This window comes from Gossypium hirsutum, chromosome A09 (genome assembly GCF_007990345.1).
Source record: "Gossypium hirsutum isolate 1008001.06 chromosome A09, Gossypium_hirsutum_v2.1, whole genome shotgun sequence".
Classification (NCBI taxonomy): domain Eukaryota; kingdom Viridiplantae; phylum Streptophyta; class Magnoliopsida; order Malvales; family Malvaceae; genus Gossypium; species Gossypium hirsutum.
Window position 1 is genome coordinate 68,714,077 of NC_053432.1, and position 26,224 is coordinate 68,740,300.

Genomic DNA, 26,224 nt, shown 5'->3' on the forward strand with positions numbered 1-26,224 from the left:
TTGTTCAGAACTCACCAAGCCTAAGGGTTGGAAATATTTGAGCCTAAATTGAAATTATCTCATTGGGTTTTCTGTCAAAGATATTAGTTGAGCAGAAAAATCACATTGGTGTTACAATCCCGGCAAAAAAAACAAGCAATGGTGGGCATTCTAGAGAAAAGAAAAAATGATACTCTGCATCCATGCAAATATCGTGCATATACAATGGGTCATTACACTCAGGGAATGGTGTAACAGATCAAATTGATCTAATACCCTAAGTTGCAGTGGGTTGGATAAGCAAAAAACTCCATAAAGTTTGGGTGGGGCAAGCTTATCAAGGATGAGATTGTTTCTTCGAGTTTTCTATTAAGAATGCCAGCTAAACAAGACGACAGAATAATACGTCAACAATAAAACCTCGGTGAACGACGAGTAATATCAAATCAAGCATTAAAAATGACATTTTGCATTCATACAAACGTCATTCATACACATCTACCTAGGAGCATTTGGCTCATTCGAGTCATGGCATCCTAATCATTAGGCATGTACTCATACGCATTATACAGGTTAAGTCCTTCAAGGGACAATGAAGATCAATGTGCCTTAATCCCCTAAACAGTAGGGTAACAGGATAAAGCATAGTAGATCTGACCTTCCTTGAAGCAGATAACAGATTTGGCGTCTCTGTAACGGCAGAGAGCAAATCGAAGATAATAGATTTGGCGTATCTGTAGCGGCAGAGAGCAGATCGAAGATAACAGATTTGGCGTCTTTGTAGCGATGGAGAGCAGATCGAAGATAACAGATTTGGCGTCTCTATAGTGGCGGAGAGCAGATCGAAGATGATTTGGCATCTCTATAGCGGCGGAGAGCAGATCGAAGATAACAGATTTGGCGTCTCTGTAGCGGCGGAGAGCAGATCGAAGATAACAGATTTGGCGTCTCCGTAGCGGCGGAGAGCAGATCGAAGATAACAGATTTGGCGTCTCTGTAGCGGCAGAGAGCAAATCGAAGATAATAGATTTGGCGTCTCTGTAGCGGCGGAGAGCAGATAAAAAATAACAGATTTGGCGTCTCTATAGCGGCGGAAAGCAGATCGAAGATAACAGATTTGGCGTCTTTGTAGTGGCGGAGAGCAGATCGAAGATGACAGATTTGGCGTCTCTGTATTGGCAGAGAGCAGATCGAAAATAACAGATCGGTGTTCCTGAGTTTTCAATAAGCAAGTTGAAGATATCAAATTTGACACTCCTGAAGACATCAGAATACCTTTAGGGAAGATGAGGAGCAAGATTTTGAGATTTAGCTAGACCGGGCAAATTTGGTCCTTTTTATAGTCTTTGCTCCATTCTCGTTACACGACAATGAGCAAAGAGGGGCAGCTGTAAGGCCCAAATTTTGCCCGGGGCCCAATAAAACCAAACCCAAATTAAACCTAGCCCATTACCCAGTTACAAGCCCAAACCCAATTTTGGCCCAACCTAATCCCATTACACTAGCGCAACCCAAACACACAAAAAAAAAACTTTAGCCACCTAGTGCCACCCCTATTGTCTGCCATCAGCACACCTGCTCCACTTACACCTGCAAAAGCCAAAAGAAGAAAAAAATAAAAAGGGGCAGAAAAGAAGCAAGAAAACAAGGAAATAGACAATAGCAAATCCATTGTATTTCGGTTATAAAGCCTGAAATCCCGGATTGTTTGGAAAAAAAACACGAATATGGAAATAAAAGAGAGGAAGAGATTGTACTAAAAGAAAAGAAAAAAGGGGGGATTTTTTTGGAATACAAGAAAAGATTGTATTTTCACACGATTAAGGAATCAAAAAGCAAAAACGAAAAGGTTGATTTTAAATCTTATTTTCTTGTTCTTTTTCTTTTGGTTTTCCTTTTTTATTTACTTATTTTTTTGCCTTTTTTAAATTCCCTTTTTACAAAAATATAAATAAAAGGAGAAAAAGAAAACTTACCCGACCCGGGTTTGCGTCGCCGGAGTTTTCTTTTCCGTCGTCGAAATCGACGCAAGGAGAAGGTGGGGGTTCTTTCTCATTTGTTTTCTTCGGTATAGAGAGGCCTCACCATTGAATCTCCCTTTTAAAGTGCCAAAAACCCGGTTCCATGAGGCTTTGAACCACCGTTTACAGTGGAAGCCATGGCGGGTTCACGATGGTTTGGTGACAGTTCAAAAGGGGGAAGGTAGAAAACCTAGCAGAGAAAAGAAGTTGAGGAGAAGGGGCTGCTCTCTTTATTTTTGCTGAATGAATAAAAGGGGGTGAATGTTTTAAGGAAAAAAAGGTTTTTTTTTTTAAAAAAAGGGATTTGGGTTTTCTAAAAGCTTTTTTTTTTAAAAAAGGCTATGTTTAATTTTAATTGCTTTTGGGGAAAGGAAAAAGATGGCCTGCGCATGGACAGTTGGTTCTGCGCATGTTCTCCTTAAATGGGTAATTTGCGTGGCCAATCCTTCCTATTTTGCGTTACCTTTAATCTGTCCTTATTATGTTTCTTTCATTTTTCTCCAAAATTTTGCACGCTGTTTCAGTTTGGTCCGCGCCTAGGCAGTGTTTTTGGTGATTTGGGTCATTTTCAATTTTGATCCCCAAGCATTTGTGCGTGTTTTATTTCGGCCCGTAATTTTGTTTAAATGATTAGTTTTGTTTATAAATTATCCCTTTGGTTTTGTTGTGCTTACAATGAAGTTTTTTTTTCTTAAGAAATAAGAGCATATTATTTTAGCATATAATCTTGTATTGTTTTGATGATTTCGTTGTTTTTTTTTATGTGCATATTTTTTTTTCTTTTCTTTTTTTCAAATACTTTCGTATATTATCATTATCTCTTTTATATATATATATTTTATATTAAGTTTATTAATTCCATATATTATTTACTTAAATGTTGTACATATATCACTTTGCATATTGCTAAATCTTTTTGAAACTTCATATATATATATTTGATGCATCTCAAATTTCCATGTAAATTATTTTATGGCATTTATTTTAAAATTCATTTGTATGATATTATTTAATATATTACTTATTTATATTTTTCTATTTATTTTAAAAGTTTTATATCCATTATTTGTTTTAAAGTCTTTGTATTACTTTTATAGTAGTGTTCTTTTAAAATTTCCTTTCTTCCCTATTGTTCAATTTTATTTTAAAACTTGATATTTTATTTGAGTAATTTGCTTGGAATTTCTTTTAAGTTGGCTTTTAATTCATTAGCTTATAATTATTAACATTTGTATTTATATATTTGTTCCTTCATGTTTTTGTATCATTCTTGATTATTCATGTAATATTATTGCCCCGAATTTTTATTTCTTGCTCAATACTAAGCTTGCATGCTCTTTATTGCATCATGTTTTTTTAATTTCAACGTCAATTGTTTTTATCTCTAAATAATCAAACAAGTATATTGACTCATTTTTTTTTTGCAATTGTATTTGAAACTTCACAAATCAAGGCAATGTTTCGTGTTTGAAAATTCGGGAAATGGTATCCTAACTTACCGGGTATGACATTTTGTTACCTCGAAATAAGATTTTTCGCAAATAAAGGCAATATTAGGTGTTTGGCAATTCGGGGAATCGTGCCCTATCGTGCTAGGTTGCAATTTCCTGTTTGTTCGAAACAATCGAATATTCATTTGGTGTTCCACTCATGTCTTTTAAAAAGAAATTTCATTAAAACGAAAGAGAGGTTCAATATTTGGCAATTAATGGAATCGTGCCCTAACGTGCTGGGTTGCAATTTCTCGTTTGCTCAAAATAATCGAATGTCTCTTTAGAATTTCATTCATGTTTTCTAAAAAAAAACTTATAAAGGAAATGTTCGGTATTTAGCAGTTCGGGGAATAGTGCCCTATCGTGCTGGGTTGCAATCTCCCGTTTGTTCAAAATAATTGAATATCCCTTTGGAATTTCACTCATGTTTTCTAAGGCGAGGTAATATTCGATGTTTAGAAATTCGAAGAACCATGCCCTACTGTGCTGGGTTTCGATTCTCTCGTTGGATTGAATAATTGGGCATCCTTTTGCGGTTCTCAACATATAAATTTTTGAAGTCAAAATTCATCATGTTTTCGAGAGCTTAAAGGATCATGTCCTATCGTGCTGGATGTGATGCTATATTCCTCATAGGCAAGAGAATTTTGATGACTAACTCGAGTTACTCAAATGTTATCAAAAGGGAATCACATTTCAAAAACATTTTTTAAAGCTTAGACATAAGGACAGTATTTAATCGATTTGATACCAATTTTGGGCGTAGTGAGGGTGCTAATCCTTCCTCATGCGTAACCGACTCCCGAACCCATTTTCTCATATTTTCGTAAGACCAAAATCGTTGTTTTAGTAAAAAAATCTTTTATTAAAATAACCAAATTGTTAGGTGATTCGATCACACCAAAACAAAAGATCGGTGGCGACTCCATATTTTCGCTTTCCAAAAAAGTCAATCCATCATTTTTAATCATTTTTAAATCGAAATAAAAAATGTTTTCGACACTATGTATATCTTTGTACGTATGTTGTTAAGATTTGCTACATGTATGTATCTAATGCATGATCTTTATATTATTGCTATCATATTATTTAAATCCATGCTTTTACTTATCTATTATAATAATATGCCATCTTGTATGACATCTCATAATATTAATATGCTCCTTCATGTATTGTTCTTTTAAAAAAAGGACTTCAAAATTTTCAAAAATAAAAAGGCAATGCTTGGTATTTGGAAGCTTCGAAAAAAGTAGTGCCCTAACTTATTGGGTTGCAATTTTTTCTCGTTGAGTTCGAATGGTCAAATATCCTTCTAAGTTTTTTGAGATTTTCAAAATATAAGCAACTGTCTTGGAATCTCAAAGCAATATGTCCTAACTTATTGGATATGGCATTTTGCTGTTTCGAGATAGGGATTTTCAAAAAAAGGCTAACTTAGTGTCCATACTTTGATACGAGTGAACCCTAATTTTCAAAATCAAAATATTTTAAAGAGGATTATATCTTGAAATCTTTGAATTTCCGACATTAAAGACATTTGGTAATTAATCAGGTACCAATTTTTTGGGCGTTACGAGGGTGCTAACCCTTCCTCGTACGTAACCGGCTCCCGAACCCGTTTTCTGATTTCGTAGGCCAAAACTAATGATTTTAAAACAAAATGTTTTGAAAGTGATCCAATCGCACTTAAAAAGATTGGTGGCAACTCATGTTTTCGTTTTTAAAAGTCGATTCCCATTTTCCAAAACTCGATTTTTTCGACACAAAATGTTGGGATGGACAACCTTTTTCAACAGTTGCACTCATACTTGTACCTATTATTCACATGAAATCTTTTAACATCATTAACCACAACAAGCTTAGCACAACTTAAACAAGTCAAATCACTGAAATAAATTCTTTAACCCTATTACATGCCATTTATAACCATTATCCGAAACTTCCAAAACTAGCAATATGGTGAATGGATTGTGATATCCCGAATTACGGCCTAATCAGAATAGTAGTTTCAAGACCACAAATACGAGATAGAAATAATTATTTTATGATTATTTAGAGGTCTATGATATGATTTCATGATTTTGTGAAAATTTCGTGAAGAAATTCTATGCATAAAGGGCTTAATTTGAAGTTAGGGACTAAATTGAATAAGTTACAAAACTTGTATTCTCGAAGTTTCTAGTATGAAATTGCTTTGAAATATTAATTAGGAGGTCTTAAATAGAAATTTGACCAATTTCTAAGTTTATGGACAAAAAGTGGAGATGGATGGAATTTTTGAAAGTTTAGTAAGGAATGGCATTTTGGTCATTTGGATATTAAATGAAATAAAATGGGAAAAATAACACAAAAATGATCATCTTCTCCATAAGTTGCTGCCAAATTTTTCTCTCCACCATAGCTAGGGTTTCAACACTTTTAAGCCTTGGTTGTAAGTGATTTCTATGCTCGTTTTTAATGTTCTTTACATTTTTGAAATCCTCATAGCTCGGTTTACCTGTTTCTACCAATATTTTGAGCTAGGGTTTATATTTAAAAATTTACCCATGAATGGTATGCATGAATTTTTATGTTTTATGGTAGAATATGAAGCTTGAGATTGTGTTAAACGACTTTTGCTAAGTGATTTTACTAAAAAACGACTAAAATGACATAATCGGTAAAAATACCTAATGTTCATAAATACATGTTAGAGTGAGAATTGGATATTGCTATAGAAGGAAAAAATGATCAGCATGTCACAAAACATAAGAAAATAGAGTGAAGTTTAATTTACAAGATTTGGGGCAAAAGTGTAAATATGTGAAAGTTTAGGGGCAAAATTGTAATTTTCCCTAAATATGAAAATTGTAATTTTTCCAAAATATGATTTTGGGTTGATTTGAATAATATGAGTCATAATTAGGCTATATTTGAAATGATAGAGCAAGAAAAATCGAAATTCGGGCTAAAATCGGCAAAATTCCAAGTTGTGGACAAAATGGTAAAAATGACCATTTTCCTATACGAGGTAAGTTCAAATGTAAATATTGTAATATAACCGTTATTTTAAATCTTTTAATGCTATTTATACTATATTATGATTGTTATCATACAATTCTATGCTTTGTGGTCATTGTTGGACAACATGCAAAAATTTTATGAATTATAAATGTGAAAGACTACCGAAGTATCGTCATGGGTATTCCAAGGAGAATGGTAAACGAGTACAAACGAGGAAAGTCTCGTTGAACCTTAGGAATAGATTCGGATATTTGGGCATCCGAACTCGTTGAGTTGAGTCCGAGTTCATTATGGATGCGAACGTCCGAACTCGTTGAGTTGAGTCCAAGTTCGTGAGATGTAACTAGGCATCCGAGCTCGTTGAGTTGAGTCCGAGTTCACTTATGGATGCGAACGTCCAAACTCGTTGAGTTGAGTCCGAGTTCATGAGATGTAACTAGGCATCCGAGCTCGTTGAGTTGAGTCCAAGTTCACCTATGGATACGAACGCCCGAGCTCGTTGAGTTGAGTCCGAGTTTGCTTATGGGCGGGTTACATGGTAGCTTGGCTACATATGTGGCACTTATGTGCAAACTTTCCATGTATTCGAGTTATATTCCGATGTGTTCAACGGGTAAAATTCTAGTGAAATGGAAGAATACTCAAGATGCAAGTGACGTATTGGTAAGTGTTGTGGAATGGGCACTTTGGACAGGTATGTACTTAACCCTCGGGTTGAGACTTGATACGATAACAATAATGTAGTAAGACGATGAATGATGAATAGATATGTGATATATGTTTTGGTGATATTATGCTAATGTTGGTTGGTATAATTGCTTTGTTAAGTTATTTGTTATTTGCATGTGAACTTACTAAGCATTTATGCTTACTCCTTCCCTTCCACTCCTTATAGTTTGGACAAGCCAATTTGGAGATCAGGACAGTCGGAGGCACGCTCACACTATCAACGGACCATCTCGGTATGGTGGCTTGCATATTTTGGGAATATGGCATGTATAGCATTATAATCCTTTTGTGTATATAATTTTATGATATAGCTCATGGATGGCATGGAAATGTTTGAAAATGATTAGCTATTGGAGTGGCTAATCGAGATTATATTTGATAACACGTATGCTTTATGTGCTAACTAATCTATGGAAATCCATAAAATGGTAAAATTGGCTACAAAACAGAATCACACAGCAGCAGTGACGTGAGTTTGAAAAATCACTAAAAATAGTAGAGATAGAATTAGATGATGAATAAAATATGGAATTGAAACTTAATGAACCTATTTTCATGTAGAAGAAACAAAATGGGTAAAAGAGTTGTATTTTATGAGATATTTATGTTTTGGTGAAACAGGGTCAGAGCAATTTCTAGATTCCCTGTTCTGACTTTAGAAATTCACCATAATTTGTGTAAAAATAATGGACTCAAAATTTATATTTATGGATTCCTTATTGAGTCTATTTTTAATTGAAACAAACGGCATAGTCATTGGATTTCTGTACAGAAAGAAATTTGATTCATAGTGCACAGGGGTCAGAGCAGTCGAACCTTGAAATAGGGGAGACTTTAACTAATAAACTGTACTAATTGGCCTAACCAAAAATTCTAGAAAAAAATTAGTAGATAGATATATGAGTGTAGTTTCAGGAAAAATTTACGGATCTTAATTTTGAGTTTCAGAACTCGAGATATGAATTTTTAAGCGACTGTGATGCAGTTAGCCAGCTTGTCTGGAAGTTTTAAAAATAAATTATTTGAGCTGTTTAATTAATGAATTAAGTCTGTTAACACCTCGTGCTCGACTCCGGAAATGGTCTTGGGTATGGGGACGTTACATGGATAGTGTGACGATGCTCCAACGAGATTCCAACCGATCAAGCTACAAACAAAGAAAACAACTATATAAGCAAATAGTGCTTAGTAAGCTCATATAAAGGAAACTTAAACTTACCGAACATATTAAATTTGAACAACCAACATACTTTCATCATGTCATATGTCAAACTTCCTTTCCTATACAAGTTTCAAGTAAATCATGGCATATACATAATAAGCATTTAGGCTTTATATATCATCCATCACATATAAATCTATTACACATTCTTCTCATTTGAATCCACATAGTTAGTAGATAATGAGTAACATAGCATCTATGAAATATAACATAAATTAAAAAAATGAATTCCATGCATATTTCATCCATCATATGATAAATTCTCATCTTTTACATTTCATATGCACATATCCATCTTTCCATTTCATATGAAAATTAGTAACATTAAGTTTTTATACATATCTTCCCATTAACCTTTACTTACCTGTTGAACCGTATAAAATAACATCAGATACTTGGGAACACATTTCCATATAACCATAACCTTTTCAATAATACTCACACGAGCTGTGAAATCGGCCTACTCACACGAGCTATGGAGAATCCGCAAAAAATATAGGACCTCAGCCATCGGTATAGCATTCAAGACTAGCGCCCAAAACATATAATCCCTAATGACATGTCATTTGTATCCTAAATGTTCACAAAGTTCAAATGGGTCTTTTTCTATATCCTTATTCGTGACCTTCATTTTCACATTAATATTTCAATATTTTTCCATGAAATTTACATGTTCCATACTTAACTTTAATTCCCTTTTCGATATAATATCGAAAATAACCATTCATGAAATTTACATGTTTTTAAATTCAGCACTAACTCACTTTAATCATTAAATTCAATTAACCATGTAATATATAATAATCAATCCAAAATCCACTTACCTAAATTATTCAATAGCAATTAACAAGTTTACCATTAATGAATGATTCAATATATGAACTTAGATGAACTCATAACAACTTCTAACACAATCATACCACTATTTTACTACTTTGACTTTTTCTCGATTTGTATCCATTCAAGTTGTTTCTTGATCTAAATAAATATTTTTATTCAATTTAACCCCATTCCAACATTTAAAATAATCAATTTAACTCATAACCCTTAATAATAAAAATTTATGAAATTTCCCTCAAATTTTACCTTTTATGCAATTTTATCCTTAAACCCAAAACTTGCAATTTTATCATTTTTAACCATAAATCATTATAGCCAATTTTTACCCAACCTTATAACAGCCCATATTTATAAAAAAATTTATAATATTTTCCTTGAATTATAATATTTTCCTACGTAAGTCCCTAAATCTTAAAATCATAAAAAATTACTTAACAAAATATGTCAATTTAACAACCAAACTCAACAATCTACCATAAAACTTCAAAAACATATTATATTCATTCATGACACAATTTATAGCATTTAATAGTTTTACAATTTGACCCCCGAGTTAGCTAGATCAAACTAATATGAGCTCAAAAACATAAAAATTATTAAAAATGGGACAAAAATTACTCACCATGCATGAAGAATCAAGCATGGTCGAATGCTTTGATTCCTTATCCATGGAAATTCGGCTGTTCACATCACTTGGAGAAGATGACATTGTTTTCATCTTTATTTTAACTTAATTGATTAATTAATTATCATTTTACCCTTATAATAATAACCTTCAAAATGACAAGACCATGCCCATCATTGTCCACTATTAATATACATGGTATAATTACCCACTAAATCCTTTAATTTAAAATTTCATAGCCATGTGACTCTTTTAACATATAGAATTTAACTTTTGCATCTTTACAGTTTAGCCTTTTTCACTCAATTAACTATTTAAACATTAAAATTTCTTAACCAAATTTTAATATTATCCTAATAACGCTCCATAGATATTTAAAAAAATTTACGGGTTCGGTTTATAGGAACGAGGCCGTAATACCTAATTTTCTAAACCCACTTGCCTTTAAGGACACACCACTTAAACTTAGTTATTCATTCAAATAACATAATTTATCATATCAAAATCAAATATAATATAATATTTGACTCATAAATATTAAATAATAATATTTACGGACTCACTCGTTGAATTTGTTGCCCAGAAATCACTGTTTCTGACACTATTGAGAAACGAACTGTTACAGCATCTGTATAGGATGGGTATTTGTGGTTGACGGAGCAGTTCCATAGAGATTCTACGGCATTTAAATTCTGCATACTGTTTCAGTGCACTACACCAAAAATTTGAGAAGATTGGCGATTTATCTCGTTTTTACTGGCAATATATATGCATTTTTACCTGCAATTTTATTTGCGTACTGTTACTAGTGGTTTTAACCACAACAGGCTTAAGCCCTTACTATTTTGGAGTTTGAATGATGGGTTCGGAGGAATTCGTGGTGTGTAGCGGATGAATGGGTAGGATTATTGCATTGAATCATTGAACATGTCATATTCGTATGTAGTAATGCCATGACAAATTGGTTGAATTGTGTAATAATTGTATGTCTATTTGATTGATTAAATATTTATATTGTTTAGACTCACACTGAGCTTTTTAAGCTCACCCCCTAGTTTACTCCTTACAGATAACCCTCAGGACTAGACTCGAACTCGGCTCACGGAGGTCTCATTATGAATTTTTGGCATTAAAGTTTTTTTTTAAATAATCTATTTATTTTACTATTATTGTTTTTGGAATTGTAAATTTTATTTAAGTATGAGTTGTGGTATGATATATTTTTAATTGGGATTTTGCATGCATGAGTTTTGATGGAAACTGGACAAGTTTAAAAACCAGTCTAACATGATTTAAAAATACGAATTTTCCTACGAAAATCAAATGCGGTACTTTTTCCGTCGCATAATGGTAATAAAAAGGTTTTAAATGGGATTTTCCGACATAAAACTGAGCTTTATTTCAAATGACATGACCTTTTAATAAATTGAATTTAACAATGGATAACCTAACAAACCAATGTTTTTAACTTTATGCAACCACGCTAAGTTTTCTGAGAAGTTAACAAAATAGTGATTTTACAACCGGATGTTTTTACTTAGCGTGGTTGCATATAGTTTACAATTTTATTGATACACTATTAATATTTATCAATTTTCACAAGGTTAATATTTGCAAATAAGAAACTTAAGAAATTTGTTTATTTAAATTTTCAAAAATATTCATTAATTAATTTCCATAATGGATGTTTTAATTACTTGGTAATAGTGTTTTATTTCAATAATTTCACCTAATAAAGACTAAAGTATTATAAAAAAATAAATACTTAACAATAAAATGTGACATGTTCTTATTTGTCATTTTACACATATCAACTTTCAACTATCAGTTAAGTTTTACCAAACACTTTTAAATAAACAGATAATAGAATCAATTGGTCAAACCAACCACTGCAATCAGCAATCAGTTAGCTATTAGTCAATTGCCAAACAGGGCCTATAGTTGTAAACATTTCTAATTCACCATTTCAACTAAACTCTCATTTATTTTTCACATAAATTATATATATATATATATGTTTCATAATTATGTTTCTCACATCATTTGAGGAATATAATCTAATTTTTATCTAAATCCACTCAAATATTAATAAAAATTGGTAATGATTTTATTAATTTGAATGGTGATGAAGGATTTTATTATTGCAGTTTATGGAAACTCCATTTTTTCTTACAACATTAAGTTGAAGGACGGAGATATGGTTGTGAGATGGGTATGGTGTTTGAGTTAGGAAAATTAATTCATCAGAAAAGGATTCTGGCTATGAAAATTATCCTTCTTTTAACTCATTGAATTGCTTCCACGTCTATTAATTGCAGGAATCTCTGGCATGTGTTTCCGACCACCAAATACTTATTTACACCAAGCCTTGTGTCAACTGTCACTTCTACCTTTGAGTTGCTTTTAATTCAATTTCATTCTTCAATATAAATTGTTTTAATTTTGAGTTTTTTTAATTAAGGTTATTATATTCGAGCTTCATTTGAACACCTCAAGCGAGTGTATAATTATTATTTATTTACTTTTTTTTAAAAAAATAGATAAGAAATTCTAATAATTGAACTCGAAACATATATTTGAAAATCTTTAAATATAATAGAATCGTATGGTGTAGGAGAAAGATGTGCATAAAATACACAACCTTGTCTTTGTTTCATTCCAATATCATGGAAAATTAATTATATTCCCTCCATCTTTGTGAGATACAATTATACCACAACACATACCCATGAATACCAAAGTATTCCTAAAAAAAAAAAGTTATTATCGAAAATAACTTTCTTTTTTAGCTATTGTAGGAATAATTCTTTTTCCACTTTATTGAAGTATATATATAATGAATCATTGTTTTCTCTTCTTCTTTTTCAGTACATATTACAATTTGAAAGCGTGGGTAACAGCAACTAAGTTTCAACCTTAATCCTTTGAGTACCAATTAGGAACTTGCATGCTCTCCCTTATTCTATTGGCAATGAATCATTGTTTTGTGTTATTGTATATCATAAATTACTTTAAAATTTTATTGTCTGTTGTAATTATATGTTAAAATTATTATTAAAATTTGAATTTAAACACTAATTTTACTAAAACTTTTACTTTTTTATATAAAAAGTAAAAAGAAATCTCCATAAAAGAAGTTTAGTTACAATTCAATCAATTTTAATTTTAATATCAAATTAGGATTACAACAGGCTCATGATTGAGTTGGTCTAAAGTTTAAATCATTTTATATTTGATCTATGTTGTTTACACCTTTTATAAAATAAACAGGCTTAAAAGCAACATTTTCACCTGACTTGGTCTTAAGGCAAATGAGCTAGTGTTGAGTAGAATTAGCTTGTCAACACACAATAAACAATGGGGGCACCGAGCTTATGCTTTGAGAGGCCCTCCGATGCTTAGGTCAATAAATATCAAAAGGAGGAATAAGCTTAAAGGATATTAGAGAATAGTGGGTAGTCAAAGATGATCCTCAGAAAACGTTATATGTTGTTCCTCTTTATAATTGAGTCTTACATTCATTCCTTTAGTTGCTTGTAATCTATCTTCTTGTGAGAGTTTATGATCCTCTTCTAATTAGTTGGGATATCCTTATTTTCAAGGGTCATGCTCAATGACCCTACATTTACTGGCTAGAGTGCCTTTATCTGACAAGGTTATGCTTAAAGACCACTTTTTCCTTCCTCTCTATTTAATCCACATACTTGTCAGACTATGATGTTTATTGTGAAGCACCAAGTATAGCTCTATGATAGGTAGTAATTAAGAGTAAATTGAGTTTGGGCTCACTAAGCTTATTTCCTAGGTTGGTATGACATATGTCCTTCTAGTTCCTAAGTAAAAATAAATAAATTAAATTAAAATTCTATAACAAAAAGAAAAAAAAAGAAAAAGAAGTCATATTAATAAAATGTGAGGACTAAAGGTAAAATCGAATAGGGTGTCTTGATAGGTTTGGTAAATTACCTAATTTTCATGAAATAATCCAAGTCGATCGTAATTTTGTTTGTGTTAATTAGAACACTTTTTCAAATTTTACTTAAAGTAAGCTAAGGGTTCTCTTTATTTTTCATATGCATTTTGACTAATTTTTATAAAACTTTGGAGTAGTATTTCTTTCATGGCAGGATCTAATTTTCACAATTGATAGGAACCATACTTGAGGGCAAGCATGGGCTAAGTACGGGGAATTTGATAATGCTCTAGAATAACGTATTTTTATGTATTAATCATGTGTTTATTCTAAGCTTGATCCTACTAATTTGAGCTATTTATGTCTTTTTATCGATTAGGGACTGATTTGGAGGCAAAAGGAAAATTAAGGGACAAAAGTGCAAATTTGGAGACACAATGGGCTGATATGCGACACAGGAAAAAGATTGTGCCAAAAGTGCAAGCATGGAAGACACAATGACTAAAAATGCAAAAAGAAGAGATTTTATTCTATAAGACTCCATTTTATTTATATTAGGATAATTAATATTAAGATAATTATGAGGATTATTCAAATTTAGGATTTTATTTTAATTATCTTTATTTATCTTCAATTAAATGTATTTATCTTTTTAGAATTTAAGTTCAATTAGACTATCTCCCTAGCACTATAAATAGGGGGTGAAGTGACTCTATTTGGTGTTCATCTTTTTCTGTAAACACTCTCCCCCTGATAGTCTAGGCTTTTGTTTTTTCATATTTTCTTTCAATAAAATTCCCTTTTCCCTTTTTATATTTATTTCTTTTTCCACCATTATCATGAGTCACTAAAACCTATCTAGCCAAAAGTTGTCAATATTCGCCAAATAGGGTTCTTGAGGCCTAGAATCTGTATTTAGCCTTCTCGCCAAGTATTCATCGTTTCTCTGCACTACGGGCTGACGCTTCCGTCCATGGCCCTTAAGAAGTAAGCTTTTCAGCATATGCAATAGCGGCCGCTTTGTATGTTTTGGAAGGATTGCATAGTCGGTTCATTAACTTACTGCGTCAGAGGTTGGCGAGCTAAAGAGACGAAATGGCGTGGGATTCGCCATTGAGAAGTGTTGATCTAGCATAGATTACTGGCTAGAGTCAGGTTCCCTAAAAATCGTAAGTCTAATCTTTGGAGCTGGTGGTCGTAGGCGTCCTCTTCCACTATAACTGGCTTACTTGAGCTAAGAAGGGTCATTTAAAAGCCGAGGATTGAACCCAAGGCGGAATGAGACAACTGGAAGCTGGAATCTACCAATAAGAATTTCTTTCCCTTTCTCTCTCTTTATTATTTTTATTATTATCGTAATCACAATTTCAGTCAACTTTAGATTCTATTTTTTTATTTTTTCCAAATCAAATCTTTAATTCTATTTTTTTTTCTGCTACGCAGGTTTTCTTGGGCATGATTCTTCCTAGGATTTCGAGAAACAAGCATTCGTATAATCCGATTCCTGAGGATTCGACCCTACTTCCCCTTTACTGTTATTTTTATTGTTATTTTTACTATTTTACAGGGAATAGGATATTTTTAGTGCTCTCAATGATGCATCACCCGAGAAGACTTTACAATCGAAAAATCAAAGGCTTTATAGCAGACTATTCAAAAAAGTAAAAACATACAATTTTTGTTTTCGTGTTGCTGTTGTTGTTTTGTCTGTTTCTACAGGTATGGGGTGTGCGTTGGCGTGTACGGGAGCTGGTGCGTCGTATGGTGTGAGGGCGTGGCTGTTGAAAGGTAAGGAGGTTGGGGCTGCTATCCGGTTGTGGCGCAACTACTGCTAGGGCTAGGGTTTGCCAAAATTTGGTTTAGTATTTGGGCCGTTTGGGATTGTAATAAGTTTGGGCTAGGGCATTGGTTTGGGTATTAGGTTAGGGTATTATTTATTGGGCCATGTAATTGGGACATTTTAATGGACCATTCAATTAATTTATATTTGGTTTATTTTTATTTATTTTGGTTTTTTTGGGTGTTGGGCCCGGGCAGATTTGGCCCATTACAGCTGCCCCTCTTTGCTCATTTTCGTGTAACGAGAATAGAGCAAAGACTTTAAAATGGGCCAAATCTGTCTGATCTTGCAGGATCTTGACTTCTTCGGTGCTTCTTCTTCTTCGAGGTAGTCTTGTTCCAATCTTCTGCAACTTCAGGGACATAGGAATTGTCGCTCCTATCTGTTCCGCTGATACTCTAAAGAGACTAGCCTTGTAGCTTTTAATCTGCTCTACTGCAACTTCTCCGCTGCAACTTCAGGGAGACAAGATCTACAATCTTCAGCCTATTACCCTACGACTTAGGGAGTTAAGGCTTGCTTAAATCTGCTTCACCGCAACTTTAGGAAGCCAAGATTCATCGTCTTCAATTTGCTCCACTGCAACTTCATGGAAACAAGATCTACAATCTTCAGCCTGTTACCCTACGACTTAGGGAGTTAAGGCTTGCTTAAATCTACTTCACCGTAATTTCAGGAAGCCGAGATTCGTCGTCTTCGATTTGCTCCACTACAACTTCATGGAGACAAGATTTACAATCTTCAGCCTACTCCACTACAACTTTAGGGAGCTAGGATGGTGGGTTAAATCTGCTTCACTACAACTTCAAGAAGCCAAAATTCGTCGTCTTCGATTTGCTCCACTGCAACTTCAGGGAGACAAGATCTACAATCTTCAGCCTACTCTACTACAACTTTAGGGAGCTAGTATGGTGGCTTAAATCTGCTTTACTGCAACTTCAGGAAGCCAAGATTCGTCGTCTTCAATTTGCTCCACTACAATTTTAGGGAGACAAGATCTACAATCTTCAGCCTACTCCACTACAACTTTAGGGAGCTAGGATGGTGGCTTAAATCTGCTTCACTACAACTTCAAGAAGCCAAGATTCGTCATCTTCGATTTGCTCCACTGCGACTTCAGGGAGACAAGATCTACAATCTTCAGCCTACTCCACTACAACTTTAGGGAGCTAGGATGGTGGCTTAAATCTGCTTCACTGCAACTTCAGGAAGCCAAGATTCATTGTCTTCGATCTGCTCCACTGCAACTTCATGGAGACAAGATCTATAGAATCAGTTTCATAGGCCTATGCTTATGCCAAATAATTAGGATGCTATGATCGACATGAATCAAAAGTTCCTAACTAGATGTAGTGCTTATTTCCAATAATTAGGATGCTATGATCGAAATGAATCAAATGCTCCTAACTAGATGTGTTATGAATGATATATGAATGTAGAAATGAACATGATCCATTTTCTTTTAAAAAAAGGCTTAAGGTATCATTGCTCGTTCATTAGGACATTATCACTGACGTATTACGCGGTTGTCTTGTTCAGCTGGTATTCTTGACAGAAAACCCAAAGAAACAATCTCAATCTGCTTTGCAAGCTTGCCCCACTGAAACTTTATAGAGTTTTTGCTTATCCAACCCACTGTAACTCAGGGTATAGGATTTGTTTCATCTTCAATCAATTTGATTTGTTACACCATTCCTCAGGTGTAATGACCCTGTGTGCAAGTCTGATATTTGTGTGAATGCAGAATATCATTGTTCTTTTCCTGAGAATGATCCCCTCTTACACTTGGGTTGATATTGCTCGTCATTTGTCGAGGTTGTATCATCGATGAAATATCTTGCCTCTTCGTTAATCGATACCTTTAATAGGAAATCCGAAGAGATAGCGACAATTTAGACTCATCTTTCTCAAACATTTCCATCCCTTAGGTTTGGTGAGTTCTAAACAACAGTCCTGTTTCAGGTTCTTGTACTATTTTGAAGCCTCTAGAGTAATATGCAGAACTTCTTTTATAAAAGTATTATTGGTCCATTAATCTTTATTTCAATGCAAAACGCTCAAAAAAGATCAAAACAATGGACAAGAAGGAAATTGAGTAAAAGCATAGCTCAAAATAAATAAGTTAATCAAAGATTGCAAATGCAATAAGAAGGCAATTAACTTGACATGAATAAGTTAATCAAAGATAGCAATGCAATAAGAAGGGGGTTTATTGGGAGCATATTTTGAAACGAATATAGTAATCAAAGATAGAAAATTCAGTGTGGGTAAGATGAAAACTAGGTGCCCTAGATATCGCAGCTTGAACTTCTCTATACAAACTTCTTGAGGTCCATTTTAAGCTCAATATGTATTTAAGGGATCCGAAGTACTTTGTCGATGCCCCAAGGCGTAGCATACTTCTTCATTGTTAATTCAGGCGTAGCAAGACTACTGTATGCCCCACTTTGATTCAAATTTGAGCTGCCCTTTTTGGGTTTTCAACTCAATTCCCTTTTGGTCTCAATGCGCCCTTTGCAAGTTTTCGCCTTGGCCTCTCCTTTTCTTTTCTTTTCTTCTTTTTCTTTTTCTTCTCTCTCTCTCTCCCTTTTTTTTTAAAGTCTCAAAGCGTCCTTTGCGGGTTTTCACCTTGGCCTTTCACTTTCCTCCGAAGTCCTATAAAAAGGATCTTTTTCCACACCAGGTCCCCCTCGTGGAATTATCTAGGATGAACCTTTCTGACGTAAGCTTGCATCATTCATTTCTGGTACATTGGGCTATGACAGATGGCTTTCAACCTTCTTTCTTCAAATTCAACTAATCATATCAGGATTGGATCTATTCTGCCTGATCTAACTTCAGCTTTGATAAGACTCGGCCAAAAGAAATCTCGTTTTCAAAACCGTTTCTATCCCATTAAGCAAACGAGCAATGTATTGCCCCGGCGAAGGTTTTGGCCGACGTTCGATAAGTATAGAGGGTAAATGGTAGCTTCTTTATGCCAATCTTTACAAGCATCAATTATCTTCCACGATTTTTTACTGCGTTATGATATGGCGTCTGATCTTTGAACAGATTGCCAACTTCTGACATTGAATCTTTCTGACGTTCTTTATCAGCACCTAATCTTTTTTTTTTTTTGAGTTTGATGACTATCGACTTAGTAATATTGGCATATGAAATGACTTTTACCCTTTCTGTGAAGTAATCGATGACCTCAAAAATGAATCGGTATCGGTTAAAAGCTTTTAACGAGATCAGCCCCATAATATCCATGCCCCACATATAGGAAATCTATGAAGAAATTGATGAGGCATAAAAGTCTTGTCTTCTTTCATTTGGCGTTCGCAACTTCACTGATACAATCCCTTTCCATGTTGGATCAGCAGCACTCGAACCTCATGATTAGCCTGGCTAATGTAAAACCATTAGCATGTGTCCTCTTGACACGTATATGGACCCTTTTTAGCATTCACAGGCCTTGGCAGTCCAGGCATATCTTGATATGATCATGTGAAAATATCTTAGTATTCTTGACATCTCGCTTTGTGTCTGTGGTGTTATACACTCCAATCTTTGTCTCTTTTTATTCTCTCAAGTTCGCGACGTCCATTGCCCTTTTGTAATGTAAGATCTATTTCTCATCTTGTTCTACCATCCTTAACAAATTAGGAGATAGGCTACAATCTCTATCATCTTCAAGGTCTTGAGATCCCTCGAGACACATATCTTACTCAAAAAGAGACTCGAAATTAGTGACAACGTCGCTCACGTCATTGATATCTGGAGACCTGTTGTAGGTACGAAGGCAGATTCCAAAGAATAAATTATTTTAAGGATGATTATTTGTATGGTATGAATGAAAGAATCTAATAATAACCATTTGTTCAGTATGAAATAAGAAGAATAAAAGAATATTTACTCAAAACAATAACAAACATGTATTTCATTGAAGTAAAGATTTTGGATATAAGCCTATTTCACAAAAGGATTCTTGTTACTTCTAGGCTTAAAACAACAAGTGTGTTTTGAATATTACTCTAGATTCGCTCTAAAAATACAAGGATCCCTTTCACAATCCCATTGTTTAAAACACCCTAAGTGCGTAAGGGCAGAAGCTTGGAAAAGTCTATTCTCGGGTTCCCTCTTCTGATACATCGTTAATGTTCGAATTCCCCAATACCAGGTCTTGCATTAGATTCCTGAGCTCGATGCACCCTTAGATCTCATAATGTCCACCTCTTTAACAGAAAGGTTGGATAACAGATTTCCTGCTTCAGAAGGACTATTGAATTTCACGATCCCAATTTAATAAATCTTTCAATTAGCTTTTTAAAAGCGGTACAGTTCTCGATGGAATGCCCCGTGATTCCTGCATGGTATTCACATTGGCCGCTCGTATCGTACCATTTAGGGTATGGGAGCTGTATAGGTTTCATGTAAAAAGGGGATACAACATGTGCATCGAACAAAACGTGGTACAACTCTCTGTACGTGATTGGAATGGGCGTGAATTAGGGTTTTTCTGAGTTCGGTCTTCGATTGGGTTCTTGCCTTAAGGAGGCTTGATGAGTGGTAGTTACCGACCTTAGCTGGCTCATTATAATCGGCTCCGAACAATCTTTGTTATACCTACTCGCACTACTTGCTTTCTTTTCCTTCTTCTTCGGGGCCTTTAAAGTCCACTCTCTCTTTTCCTTTGTTTCTGCCAGAACAACCGGTTTGGCTTGATCATCTTCCAGATGGAAACCTGAACCGATCGAAAAATTCAACAGTGCCGAGGTAGCAGCTTGATATTGGGGTTCGATAATGACGGGTACCCCTTGCATGTCTGGTTGGGTCAGGACGCTTATTGGGGTAAAAGCTAGGGAATAGATGATCTCTTCATTATCATCCTCACTATTGATCACTGGGCCACTCCTTTTTTCAAATTCTCCGGCCAATAACTGGGTTAACTGGCCCATCATATTTCTTTGGAGTTCTAGCATTTGTTCTCGCATATCTTGTAAAATTCTGATCAATTGTTCTTGCATCTACATTTGCCTTTGCTCTATTCTCTCCAACCTTTGGTCCATATCCTTTATCGGTTCTGAAATAATTTTACCTAATTAGGGTCCTTTTGGGAAAATTTAATGCAAATGATGCAATGTAAATGTATGGGATGAATGTAAAGGAAAGAAAGATGTTGATTTTGAATTCAATTCCCTTAGAACAACTTTTCTAGAAAACAAATTCTTTTACATAAAACGAATTACGTATACGGCCTTGCTTTCATATTCCAGGTGAAAGCACTGATCCCCTTTCTTCGTGAAATTCAAATCTCGCAAGGTTTCAATACATGCCTTTACTGGCTCCTTTTGGCTTGATCCAAGCCACGAATTACTATCCTCGCAATATTGATTAGCTCCTCTAAGAAAGTCATGACGTGACGACTTTTGAATAATCTTTATCAGCTTGAATCTTTAGGTAAAGTCTTGTTTTCCTCCGTGAATTGTTGGCCGTCTTCTGTCGTGTTTAGACCATATTCGGACAACCGTATTGTAATCTACTTTATCAAGAAATTCGTTTTTTATGACAAACTGCTCTATTTAGTAATCGAATATGAATCAACACCTCCTTTCTATGATGATATAATGCAATGCAGTCAAAAGCAAACACAAACAAAACACGTTAGTACAGAGATAAATAACAAATAAAGTACCTATTCGGGTTACCACTAACTTTGGGTAAGGTCTTACCTAAGGTGGACTCTCAAGGTTCACTATATGTGGCTCGGTTCTAGGGAAAAGGTATCTGAACCAGCAGATTCCTCAATCCTCACCCATTATAGGCTCATATAGATCGAGTTCGGTTTAGGGGGATACATTTCCCTATGATCATGCGAGATGAAAATCTCACAAAATCATAAGTACGGATGTACCCCGGAAGCAATCCACTAGCCCATGCGGAGGTGAAAACCTCACGAAAGCATAGTTTCATATTCCCACTTAGAAGGTGTGACCACAGCGGTCATGCAATGAAATGCAGTATTATTCTACAAGACCCGCACCATGGCAATCATACAAACAAATGCAATTATGTTTTTCAAAACAAATTTTTAATATTTCGACAAAAGGACAACAAATAATCGATTTCATGGCTAGACTCCCTTGATCTAATCCCCAGTGGAGTCGCCAAGCTGTCGAAACCATCTTTTTTATAATTTTCAATTTAATGAAAAAAAATAGGGAATCGACTTTTTGAAAATAAAACATGGAGTTGCCACCGACCTTTTTGTTTTGGTGTGATCGGATCACCTAAGAATTTGGTTATTTTAATAAAACATTTTTGATTTACTAAAACAACGATTTTGGTCAACGAACTTTTGAGAAAACGGGTTCAGGAGTCGGTTACGCATGAGGAAGGATTAGCACCCTCACTACACCCGAAATTGGTACCAAATTGATTAAATACTATCCTTATGTCTAAGATTTAAAAATGTTTTTGAAATGTGGTTCCCTTTTGATAACATTTGAATAACCCGAGTTGGTCATCAAAATTCTCTTGCTTAAGAGGAATATAGCACCACATCCAGCACGATAGGACATGATCCTTTATGCCCTCGAAAACATGACGAATTTTGATTTCCAAAAATTTACATGTTGAAAACCGTAAAAGGATGCCCAATTTGTTTAGTCCAACGAGAAAATCGAAACCCAACACAGTAGGGCACGACTCCTCGAATTTCTAGATATCAGACATTGCCTTATTTTAGAATTTAGAGAGTATGGGTGAAATTCTAAAAGAATCTTCGATCATTTTGAACAAACAGGAGATCGCAACCCAACATGATAGGGCACGATTCCCCGAATTTCCAAACATCGAACATTGCCTTCGTTTTGGAGAATTTTTAAACGCATGAATGAAATTCTAAAGGGACATTCAATTATTTTGAACAAACAAGAAATTGCAACCCAGCACGTTAGGGCACGATTCCGCGAATTGCCAAATATCGAACACCGCCTTCGTATTAAAGAATTTTTAAATGAATAATTGCAAAAATAGCTTAAAACGCGTTACTGCGACTTGAACTAAAACGAAATCAATCTTAAAGATTTAGACCTTATAAAACCAAATTTCGTAAACCAAGTGGAAAACCATGATACGGGATGATATATGTACGCATACAATACGACAATGGAAGAGTGAATATAATATAATTTATTTAATCAACTAACAAGCACTTAAACAACTAAGCATAACTAACTTGGAAATATAACTCAATTTTGATCATGCATGGAGAATAATTAACATGACAATATAAAACAATGAATAAATAATATGCAACGACAATATACATTGTATAATATAAAATGATTACTACTAGATGTATAAAGCAAAATGCAAATCAAAGAAGCAATATGGTATGAAACTATTTTAAAACAATGATAAGTACATGATACACATTATATGAATTGATGGATTGATAAATTAGAAAACATTTGTAAAGACAAGTTTAATATACACATGCAATCATTAAAATATGTGTTATAGAATGAATTTTAAAAAAAAAATACATAATGTATAAAGTGTTAAAAATGTTGGCTAAAATACACACAATAAAATAAAATTTTAAAAACATATGTAGTATGAAAAAAATAGCAAGAATGCATGATAAAATATAATCCTAGGAAATATACACAATAGATTTACAAAACATATATACATAAATAACTTTAAAAACAATTATTTGTAAAAATATAGAAATACATACAAGGTTAAGTTAATTTTATAATAAATTATATAATAGTTTTAAGAATGTGCTTATATATATATATAAGGAAAACTATATTTAATACATAAATTAAATAATATATAGAGATCAAATATAGGTATCAAGAAATTTATATATGTATAATAATAAATTTAAAGATATATTATGTAAGATTATATAATAAAATGCAAGAATAAATTTAGAAAGAATTATATGTATAAAATAATATAAGGTTAATAATATATGTATAAAATAAAATTGATTTTAATACAAAGTATACGTATATGTATATATGTTAATGTTTAAACAGGAGGTTACAAGAGAATATTAAAAAAGCTTAATGCAAAAAGAAATTCGAAGTGATGATTTTATAAAACAAAACAAAGTTATGCATGTACAAATATCTATAGAAAATAAAATATTATATAAACTATTAACATAATCTAAAAAAGAAATCTTCAAAACAATTGTACAAATAAATAATTAAGAGTAGAAAGGATTATAAAATAAAGAGACTAAGTTAGAATTAGACTAAAACAAAAGGGGTAGTTTGAAAATAAAATAATAATAATAAAAGGACCAATAGGTAAAGCATGCAAACGCGCAGGGGCTCGAACTGGAAATAATCCAGGCCTCAAAATGCTACGTCTGAGCGCGGATCAGATTGCAACATAGCACAATTACAAGTCCAAATTGAAAAAAGAGAAGCAAGGCGCATAAGGCGCAATCGAAGGCTCGCGCAAATATGGAGGACCTGGCGCGAAATTCCCCGTTTTAAGCAAATGGGCGTGGATCTGGCCTACTAAACGGGTCAGTGCACGGATCCTTGCCCATTGAACGGTGCCGTTTCAATTTTGACAAAGTCATGTTAAAGAAAACCCTAAAACTAGTTGTACACCATTCAAAGGCAGATCAAAAAAAAAAAAAAAAATCTAAGGCCTAGCCTCCTATTCATTCGGCCAAACTCTAGGTCCTTTCGACTGCCGTCTGACCTTCATATTACGATGGTCATAATGCAAAAGGCCTAATCCGGCTCCGTCCGGCCGTGAGTCCAAAGGTTCGCTCAAAAGCCTCTAAATCCCCCCTCCAAAACTCCGATTGCGACGAAGTGAGCGAGGATTCGAGGGAACCAAAAACAGAGGTAAGCCTCTTTTTCGTTATTTCTTTTATACACCAAATAGAAAAGCAAGAAACAAGAAAAGAACGATAACCAAATCGGAGAAAAAGAAAAACTAAAAGGAATCACCTTTTTAAGAACTGTTTTCGAAAATTTTTTATATTCAATATGCCTCTATTGTGTGTGTCCCCGAGAAGACTTTACAATCGAAAAATCAAGGGCTTTATAGCGGACTGTTCAAAAAAGTAAAAAAACACAAATTTTGTTTTCGTGTTACTGCTGTTGTTTTGTCTGTTTCTACAGGTATGGGGTGTGCGTTGGCGTGTACGGGAGCTGGTGCGTCGTACGGTGCGAGGGGGTGGCTGTTGGAGGGTACGGAGGCTGGGGCTGCTATCCGGTTGTGGCGCAACTGCTGCTAGGGCTAGGGTTTGCCAAAATTTGGTTTAGTATTTGGGCCGTTTGGGCTAGTAATAAGTTTGGGCTAGGGCATTGGTTTGGGTATTGGGTTAGGGTATAGTTATTGGGCCATGTAATGGGGACATTTTAATGGCCCATTCAATTAATTTATATTTGGTTTATTTTTATTTATTTTGGTTTTTTTGGGTGTTGGGCCCAGGCAAATTTGGCCCATTACAATATGATTTACAAAATAAGTTATATAAAATTACTTTTTTATAAAATAACTTTATGTACAAAGATTACATATTTATAACACAACTATGTGATAAATAATTATAATTTGGTAGACATTTGTAAATAATAAAATATTATTTATCCGACGTCCGACGACATATAAATAGTTATGATAAGTGTAATTGTATGATAAGTAGGAGGAGGGATGGAGAGTGAAATGAATTTGGGCCCTCTGGGATAGTATATAACAATGTTTAGGACCTTTTATATACAGTATACAGGTTGGAAGTTGGGGAAAAATGGATAGAGAAAAAGAAAGACGTCCTTTTTCTTACAAACTTTAACTAAGAAATAAATGTCTTCCAACGAATAAAAAACAGCTTAGGTTGTATGATTGATGAGTTGAAAATGAAATTTGGTATTAGTTGTCCCTCATCTTTATTGCTTCATGTTACCAATTTTTAAATTCCTCCGTAATTCTGAAAGATATGTACTTTAAATCTTAATTTTTAGATAATTTGTACTTCTTACTTTTTATTAAGAAATATTATATACATACTTCTGGAATGTGTCTCGTATTTTCGAATGAAATAGGGTCAACGTCGCTACGAGAAAGAGCCGACGTCTCGACGACGCGACATTCGACATCCTGGCGAGAAGAAACTGATGTAGCGACAACACAACGCACAATGTCCAGATGAGTTGATAAACGACATCACGACCTGGCGATGTGTTCCCCACTAAACCGGGTTTCTTCTACTAGTTAAACTCTAATTATTTCTCGCAGTCGAACTCTGATTACTCCATAATATTTTAATATGATTAGACCTTTAATCTTAGCCTATTTAAAGGGTTCATTGTATCCTTGTTTTAAGAGGTCAATTAAGAAGACAATTAAAGATGTAGTACCGTCAGACTTTTATTTTGGGGGTAACAAGATGTAGTCGTAGATGAGTTTTGGTGATAGTTTTCGTAGTAACTATTGAGAGAATTTTGTACCCCTTTTAAGAGAACTCTATAAAAGTTAAGTTTTTGTTTTCGGGTTTACTTTATGAGAGTTAGGGCTTTGTATTCGTA

General features: G+C 34.0%; 1 long non-coding RNA gene across 1 annotated transcript; it reads left to right on the plus strand.

Annotated features, from left to right (window-relative positions):
* The first annotated feature begins 23,834 nt into the window (after nt 1-23,834).
* On the plus strand, nt 23,835-25,194 carry LOC107889320 (uncharacterized). The gene is made up of 2 exons (XR_001681719.2): nt 23,835-24,538; nt 24,818-25,194. It is a non-coding gene; the product is annotated as an uncharacterized lncRNA (long non-coding RNA).
* Nucleotides 25,195-26,224: the final 1,030 nt, after the last annotated feature.